The sequence below is a fragment of the Mus musculus genome, chromosome 12 (assembly GCF_000001635.26).
Source record: "Mus musculus strain C57BL/6J chromosome 12, GRCm38.p6 C57BL/6J".
NCBI classification, from domain to species: domain Eukaryota; kingdom Metazoa; phylum Chordata; class Mammalia; order Rodentia; family Muridae; genus Mus; species Mus musculus.
This window is the reverse complement of record NC_000078.6, coordinates 97,868,676-97,878,085: the sequence shown is the minus strand read 5'-3', so window position 1 is coordinate 97,878,085 and position 9,410 is coordinate 97,868,676. Positions and strand designations below refer to the sequence as shown.

The following is a 9,410-nucleotide window of genomic DNA, read 5'->3' as shown; positions in this document are numbered from 1 at the left end:
TCCCGTCACCGGCCGTGTCCTTCTCTAGCCTCAGTGACCATTTGTCAGGCATGACATCAAACTTGAACAAATTAAAGCCTGAACCACGCAGCTTCTATGGATATTTTAAGATTCCAAAATGTTGTCATAGAAGGGAATTCAATTAACAGTCATTTGGCCCATCCTTTGAGGGGCAGTCATTTTAGTGTGTCTTGCAGAAATTACACTAGACTTAGAAAATATTTGTCTCTACCTAATTCACAGTGCACATGATTCATCAAAGATGCTTAGCCAGAGAAGTTGTCCTAATGCATCCTATTTGAGTCAAAACATTAAAGATTATTGTTTCAGGAATATGTGCAGGGGGAAGGAAAGGAAAGAGAAGATGCAGCAAACACTCATATAAACTTCAGGAGACTTACTGTTTATTTGGAAGTAGGCCCTGAGTTCTATGACACACAATGAATTGTAAGCAAAATTACATAAAGGTGTGGGTGGTTTTCTAAATTTAATTTTATTGTTTTTTTAAAATTATTTTTACTACTTTTACATCACAACCACAGTTTATCCTCCCCCCCCCCCCACTCCTAGTCCTTCCCCTTGTCCTCCCCTCTCCCCTAGGTCTACTCCTTCTCTGTATCCTTTCAGAAAATGGTAAACTTCTCAGAAATATTGTGGTGGTTTGAGTAAACCTAGCTCAGGGAGTGGCGCTATTTGGAGATGGGGCCTTGTTGGAATAGGCGTGTCACTGTGGGTGTGGGCTTTAAGACTCTTGTCCTAGTTGCCTGGAGGCCAGTCTTCTCCTAGAAGCCTTCATATGAAGATGTAGAACTCTCAGCTCCTCCTGCACCATGCCTGCCTGGATGCTGCCATGCTTCTACCTTGATGATAATGGGCTGAACCTCTAAACCTGTAAGCCAACCCCTATTAAATGTTGTCTTATAAGAGTTGCCTTGGTCACAGTGTCTGTTCACAGCAGTAAAATCCTAAGGTATCAAACAAACATAGTATAACAAGTTACAGTAAGACTAGGTATATACCATCATATCAAGGCTGGGTAGAATTTTAGTGGCCATTTCTCCATGTGTCCAGTTCCTGGAGGGATGAAAAAGGTGAAGAAATTATGGAAATGGTTTTAAAGACATGTAACATGTTGGATGTTTAACACATCCTCAGTCTTGCCTGAGTGATGTCTTATACACAGGTCTTTCTTTTTTGTTTGTTTATGTATTTTTGTCACCAAAGATTGTGGCATCCTGTCCTTGGCAGATAAGAGTGAGGCCAAATGCGCTGAACAGATTCCAGTGTGAGGCTGACATCAGCACTGTATCTAAGTCAGGTTCTCCATAGTCACATGGCTGGTAGGTTCCAGTGTTTTTGTTTTTATTGTGTTTGTGAACAAGAAGCACAATAAGGGGTCAGTTAGTAGGAAATAGTCAAAAGAAGACATGTAGACCAATGACAGAGAGCTGAGTCCAGGAGGTAGAAGATACACAAAGAATAGAGAGAGAGAAGGGAGGGAGGGAGGCAGAGGAGAGGAGAGGAGAGGGGGGAGGAGAGAGGGACAGAGAGACAGAGAGAGAGAGACACAGAAAGACAGAGAGAGGGAGAGACAGAGACAGAGAGACAGAGAGACAGGGAGAGACAGAAAGAGACAGAGAGAGAGAGAGAGAGAGAGAGAGAGAAGCAATCTAGAGACAGGCAGAAACAGTAAATAAGCCTCAACCATGATATTTAAGCTCTGGAAACCAAAATAATGGGTGTTAGAACTCAGGTCAGCACACACCCTAAATATATGGCAAATGCTGAAGTACTTGAAGGGCATCAGAGCAAAGAAAGGACACAGTGTCTGCGAAAGAGGAATCTTTGGGATGAGATGGGTTTTAGTTTACATGGATAGACTCTGAGTGGCTAAGGAAATGACTGGTGAGAAAGTACAAGCAAAAGAAGGATGTGAAGACCACCATTTCTGAAAAAAAAATCCTTAGTTAAACAGTGGTGGGTGCACATTTGTGCGGAGCGAGGGTAAAGCAAACAGAATCTGCAGTTTGCTTTAACAGTGTTGAGTTTTTCCATGTAGCACTTCCGTGGTTGGTTAGCCTTGTCTCGTGGAGAAGCTTAAAGACGGACCATGAAACATAAGTGTTATTTGTTTACCTTCTCTGTCTTCTCCATAGGTACACTGAACTCTGAGATCAGCCATTCTCTGCCATGATGAGAGGATGAAGGTTGTTTCTATTTAACACTCTCTCTCAGTGAAATCATAAATCACAAGGAAGATTTGGGGGCTGTCAACATCTGACCATCGGACCAGCATAGGTGACTTCTAATCATTTTCTATAAATAAATGCTTTTTTTTTTTTTTTTTCAGCTGGTGATGATTTTCTGTCTTTCATGATCAGGCATGATCTTGAACCAAGAAGCACATCGTTCTGACTCCCCTGCATCCTTAGATAAACAGCAATGTGGAGGTGATAACTCGAATGGGGTGCTTTGAACTTTACTGTATCCTTTGCTAATGATTAGTTTTAGATAACAAAACCTAGGTATTATACCGGAGATCCATTTTTGCTCCATGCAAGGAAGGTGCATAAAAAGTTCTTTGCCCGCTCCTGGCTGTGAGCTAGAGAAAGACGATTTCCATGCTCTTCTGAATAGAAAAATTTAGGCAAGATCCAAAATGATGGGGAGATGCCACAGCAAATGCACGAGGCACGAAGCAGTGCTGGGTCTATTAAAATCCCATTAACTGGCTCACAAATTTCTTATTTTCATACACACAAGAAAACCTGCCAAGTTTGTCTCTTGGTTTATTATTCATACATGAGAGAAACTTCTTGGAGGAGATCATAAATACAATTTTTGTCAGCCAATCAGATGGGGGTGTGTGTTCTCCAATGAAGTGATAGGAACAGTGGAATTCAGACGAGTGAGGAGAAGAAATAGAAAATGAAAGCAGGCAGGCGTTTCTGGAAGTTGCCTCGTGTGGAGGAGCTTGAGAGAGTTGGTGAGTTAAAGAGCATGAAGCAACTCTCCTGAGCTGAATGGTGAACCCGCCCATAGGCAAACCTAGGTTCTCTAACCATTGGCTTCATGGGCAGTGCCCAGGGTGAACCCATGGAAGCTGAAACCACTTGGCTGCATAGATTATCAGCACCGTGGCCTGAGAATGCATGCAGTCTAATCTTTAAAACTGCCTGCTTTTGCAGCGACTCTCCTAGAACAGCTGAGATGGAAGATGGCATGATAGAGGGATTTGTATTCTGGCTAAAGTTACTGGGCTCTGACCACTGAGTCCAGGGAAGAATGGTGCAGGGGGAGTGGCCAGAGAGGGTCAAGTGGGTCTCAGTCATTTCAGGCTACAAGTCCCTTGTAAGCACCTTCTTTAGAGCATTGGAGCAACAGGGATCAACCAGGACTCACTGCTAGATCCCATGGATAGTTGGTTTTCCCTACGTTATTTGAAGAACTACAGGAGGACTTCCTAGCCTCTCCTGGAAGGCCGGGTGACTTTAGATCGGGAACTTATTTTTATGTCTTAATACTCCAATAGAAAAAGACAATAATGACAATTGCTGGCATACAGTGGAAGGTGGCATAGGGACATAGGTCTACCTTAGCTCCTATCACAAGAGGCAGGACACTAACTGCTGGGTACAGAGGACCCAACTCCTTGCTTTAAAAGGGACACTTATTGTCTTACCCACTAAGAGTGTCAGCATCATGATTCACAAGGGCAAGATTGTACGTCCAGGGTGATGGCCTTCTGGGGTAGACTTGATGTAATGGCTTTTAATTTGAGGTTATAAAACCCCATCTTCCTCTCCTTAATCTAAATCTCGGAGGCTGCTTGAACTCTTTGGTACCAACTGGAATCAAGGCGTCAACCTCCCTGCGTTAGTATCCAGCTTCTCTTGGTCTAATCTTGTTTCTCTACTCCCTTCCTTCCAATCTCTCCATTAGGTTCAGGTTCTGCTTCAGAGTTTACAACCTAGGAGGATCACCTTCAGAGAATGAGAGTCTTGGTTATTGATTATGAGTTTATTACAGAGATAGGTTATTTTATTTAGGCGGGTTATTTCATTGTATCTGAAGTTTTAAACATCATTGAAAGAGGGCTTGAGGGATGTTCATTGTGACGGATCCCTGGCTAGAAAAGGCCTATCTAGGTCCTCATGGAATTTTGGGAGCAAGAGGATGTGCTTTGTTCAGATCTAGAAACTATTAACATTGCCCACATCTCCTGTGTGTCTGGGGTTGTGAGTGGGCACGGCTGATTTTTCTGCTGTTATCATTGACAATCATGCTATATATTTTTAAGGTGATCCCCCTCCCCCTTTTCATTGCCTTGCTGCCAGGGAAGCTGCAGTGGTCCAGCTCCCTCTACTTGCCCTGAAGATGTGAGCATTGGATGTCCCGCATCCACATTGTGCTTCATCTCCTCCCTACACAGGAAAGCCAGGAACTTCGCGCTCTTTATTGCCTTTCTCTCCATCTACACCGAGGCAACACTATTGTTTCTGGGGAGACAGAGGAAAGAAAAAGTTGACTGCAGAGCTCCAATGTGATGTGTTGGGAGGAAAAAGAAACCACATCAAACCAAATGAAACCAAGGTACCAGTGTTTGGAAGAGAAATAAAAACATGCCTCAGGTGGTGGAGGGTAGTAAGAAGGCTTTTACCAGGTTATGATGAATAACCAAAGGTCCTCCTTAAGCTAAACTGACTTATTTAGTGATAGTTACAGTGACTTAGAATATACCTCTGGGGAGCATGCTCATTAGCTGTAAACACCCTTGGATATCTAGGTACAAAAAATGAATTACAGAGGACCTGTCTTCGACGAGAGTTGAAAGTGGCCATCTTTTAATTTTTTATTTTTTTCAGTACCCATCCATCAACGTAATACCTCTTGTCATTTCTATAGGTCACTATGATATTCTCTTTAATTCCTTTCATTTCCTTTAATAATGCAGAACTTTTGGACGTTTCTTGGAGGAGATAAAAGACAATCATGACTCTCAATGCCCGCCGTGCTCTTCTGTATTCAAATCAGAATAGAGAGATGCGGGTCTAGCAGACATAGTGCGATATCACTGAAAAGCAAGTTAAGGAATTTTAGACTGGTGTGTGAATGGGAAAAATGGAGGCAGGGAGTTAGAAAGAGTTAGAAAGGCATAAAATATAAAACCTAGATTAACAGGAAATAGAAACAAAGATCAACAGGAAGTGGAAATAAAGGCAAAAGAGGGAGAACATCCCAGGCATTTGAAATATGTTATATTACATTAAATGGATGCTGAAAGCTATTATTATTAATAAAATGAAACTCTATCCATGTACTTAATAGTAATAGAAGGGGTGAAAATTATTTCTTGTGTCTTCTTTTGGTGTATGTATACTTAAAACAATATCATATGGTTCCTGCCACCTAGCTCAACAATGACAGAGTGCTTCCCTCTAGGAACAACCACTGTGCCAAGTTCCCACGAGAGGGCAGCAGAGAGCTGAGAACTGTTAGTCTGTGGAGACTCAAGTTCACCACCTTGCCTCCTACAGCCACAGTCAATTCCAACATTTTAGGGATAAGGTAATAACCAACCACCCCAGGCATATGATGGTCTCCTAAAGGTGAGAGGAGGAGAGGGAGATAGGGAGGGAAAAGCGGAGGGGGAAGGTGAGAAAAAGGGGGAGAGGGAGAGGGAGAGGGGGAGGGGGAGGGAGAGGGAGATATGGTTAACAGTAGTACTGAGGTAAGAAGCTAAAGCCTTAAAGAACCCTTTTAAAGGTGCTATTCTGAATGCTAGGAGAGGCTGGTAGAAGAAACAAATTAGAGAGCATATTTATTTATTTATTTATGCTCAATAACTATTTTCATTATTGCATAAGCATATATGAGTTAAAAATTTAGGGTCTTGCTGTTTCCAAAACATTGATGCTCACTCAGGAAGGTCAAGGTTGAAATAGAGGTGAATTCTGTGTTGTCTCTCAACTCAGTGTTCCAGGAAAATAAGGGCCTACTGAGCCTCTGATGTGGCTGTGAGTGCTGCGCTGTATGCTTTGGGAGACTGAGGCAGTATGGCAGAAGCAGGTCACAAGATGCTTTCTGCACCTATTAATTCCAGTGGGCATTCTCTACCAAGACAGGAAGCTAGAGGTTGTAACTCACAAGGTCTTCCAAACAGTGAGTCATAGGGTTGAGACTCCGGTTAAAAGCCAGAACCATCGTTGGTTCCCATGCCGGGGGAATGCCATAAATATCACCCACTATTGACATTTCGTTACCTCTCTTCTCCTTTGTCTTCTATTTAATGATGCATCAAAGTCAGCTTAATGGACACAGATTCTCACTAATCACCAGGATAGATAGATAAACAAAAATGATCTATAGTGAATGTGTAATGTAGGGAAGCAAATGAGGGTTTGGGGTGAAGGAAGCTAAACCTAAGTCAATGGTGGGAAGTGGCAGGCAAGAGACAGTGCAGTCTAGGAGTCTGGGAGTCAGTCTGTCTGGAAGTCAGTCTGGGAGGGCAGAGTCTAGAGAGCGAGCCCAAGGTCCTCAACAGTTGTAGAAACCTTGACTTGTTTCCTTTATGTCTTAAATCATTTTAGATTTTTTTAAAATTTGTCAGATACCTACTTTTATAAATGAATTTTTATTTTTGGAGATTTTAATTACATCATTTCCCTATTTTCTTTCCTCCTTGCAAACTTTCTCATATACCTCTCCTTCCTCTTAAAAAATCATGGCCTATCTTTTTTCTAATTGTTTTTTCACACACACACACACACACACACACACACACACACACACACACACACACACGCACATGCACACGCACACATGCACATTTCTGAATACATACATGAGTTCACCCTGCTCAGTTTGTATAATGTAACTTGTTGGTATTGGATAACCAGTTGCTTTGCTCTTTCCTGGGGCAGACTCTTTCTCCTGCTTGCTTTCAGCTTTCCTTAGTTACTGGAAGTCACTATATAAGGTGGAGACCTTGTGGTCTCTGCCCCAACCACAATGACTATTGTTGTCCTTGTTCAGCTCATATCCAGGCAGTCATAAAGGAAAGACTTTGTCTGTGAAATTATTTTATACAGTTCTTCCCTAGGAAGAATCATATATCTCTATATCTACATATCCATCCATCTATCTATCTATCTATCTATCTATCTATCTATCTATCTATCTATCTATCTATCTTTATGTTTCTATGTCTACATATCATCTGTATCTATCTATGTCTATCTATATCTATCTTCAAATAGAGTCAGATAAAATAGATGTTCTCACTAAAATACCAAATTTTATATTGATAGGCGACACTGCTATGTGCTCAACACTGCCTGAGAAAAGAACTATACTGTTGTCTACCTGCTTGGAATAGTTTGAGGAGCAGAGTGTATGGAAAGAGCTCAAAGCCAAGAGTGTGTCTGGCACTACAGCTTGGGACCAGTTCAAGGACCTCCTCTGATTTCTGGGATTCTTCCTTACGGCCAATTTTTGAAGATCAAACTACTTTGACACTCAAGGTCAAATGGAGATGAAGACAGAATCTAATAACTGCTAAGTATATTGATTTCAATAGAGCTGGAAAAATACAGTGATTAAGTTAAGACTCACGGGTTAATAAGATGGTTGCTGAAGTCATGGGCAAAGTGTATGGAGGTCAACTGTTTATTCTGAAGTGCACCAAACAGTAAAATGAATTGATGACTCAATAGAAACAAATGGATTAATGAACACGTTTGATAAAACATTAACATCCAACTTCAGTAGTGTACACTGTGAAATTTGTTTCTTTTCCTGCTCTTGATTTTTTTTAATGTTAAAATATTAGAAGCAAACACTTTGGAATCCATGCAACCAGGCCAATCTGAATAGCAATACTGATTCACCAGAAATACTTCACCACCACTTAATTCTAGGAAGGAAAGTTTACTCATAGTAACTCATGAGGATTAGATTTGTCATCAATAGTTTGGGATCAATGTGCTATATTTTGCATCATATCAACCCATGGATGTATGAGATTTTATAAAAGAATATATCATCCTCTAGGAATAGAGAAAATATGATAGAAAAATCAAAGTTTCATGGGTGTAAATGGTAAAACAAGAGTGTACTTCTTATCAGCATTAAGTTGTTCATTTTTAAGCAAGTGTAAAGAAAATATACACCTCTACATTTAAGTAATTTTGTTTCTTGTAACCTCTATCCTGGGCATATTGGTTACACCATCACAATGCCTATTGCAGCTTTGTAAACAGACCCTGGCCTTTTAAGGTTTCTTTGTATTTCTTGGCAGTGGTGTGTGTATGTGTGTGTGTGTGTGTGTGTGTGTGTGTGTGTGTGTGTGTGTGTGTGTGTGTGTGTGTAACTTTTATCCTCTTCTATTCTATGATAGAAGTTTTAAAATATTATTTGTACTGTTTTGGAAGGCTTATAGAAAACTCACAAAAAAAATAATGCAGAGAATTCTTACACATTTGTCACACGCCATCTGCAATATTCACTGGTTACATAGGCAGTGCCCAGGTGTCAGGGAACTGGCATTGCTAGAGCTCTGTAGACTAATCTGTCGACTCTTTGCTATCACAAGTTCTGAAATGTGCTCAAAGACCTCACATTTCACTTAGTTGTAGGTCATTCTTGCCAAATGTCAACAATTCTTCATTTTGTTTTGTTTGAAATTGGGTTTCATATGACAGACAGAGATTGCATGCCTTTGTAGTTGATCTACTAATATTCCTGCCTCTACCTCCTAAGTGCAGGAATTAGGATGTTAGATCTTATCTTCTGTGGTGGTTTTGGCATTATATGCAGAAAAGACAAATCCATAACCAGAGTAAGTATCTACTCCATTAAGGACAAAATGTTGTTTTTACTACAGAAGAAGTGTTCCAATGTAGTCAACTTGTCATCAGATTGCTGGCTGGTCACCTCGAGGAATGGCACCATATCTGGGGCTCAGTGTTGGTCTCTGCTGTTGGCAGATCTGACATTCAGCAGCAGCTGTAGCCAGGTCAGCCTTGGTGAATGGAAGTCCATGTTGTTGAGCCCAAGCATAACCCCCATTCCTGATATCAACTTCTGATTTAGTTAGGGTTTGCTTTTCTGTGAAGAGATACCATGACGAAGCCAACTCTTATAAGGACAATATTTAATTGGGGTTGGCTTACCGGTTCTGAAGTTTGGTCCATTATTATCAAGGCAGAAGTATGGTTGCACCAAGGCAAGCATGGTGCAGGAGGAACTGCGTGTTCTACATCTTCATCTGAAGGCTGATAGAAGACTGGGTCTACATGGTTCTAGGAGGGTCTCATTGACCACCCCCAGAGTGAAACACTTAATAGTGCCACCTCCTGGGCCAGGCATATTCAAATCACCACATCTTCCACAACCTCTCAGATTTCAAA

At 41.2% G+C, this 9,410-nt stretch overlaps 1 long non-coding RNA gene across 1 annotated transcript; it reads left to right on the top strand.

Annotated features, from left to right (window-relative positions):
* Positions 1-4,336: 4,336 nt before the first annotated feature.
* Gm35326 lies at positions 4,337-7,900 on the top strand. The gene is made up of 3 exons (XR_381821.2): positions 4,337-4,593; positions 5,443-5,568; positions 7,311-7,900. It is a non-coding gene; the product is annotated as a predicted gene, 35326 (long non-coding RNA).
* Positions 7,901-9,410: the final 1,510 nt, after the last annotated feature.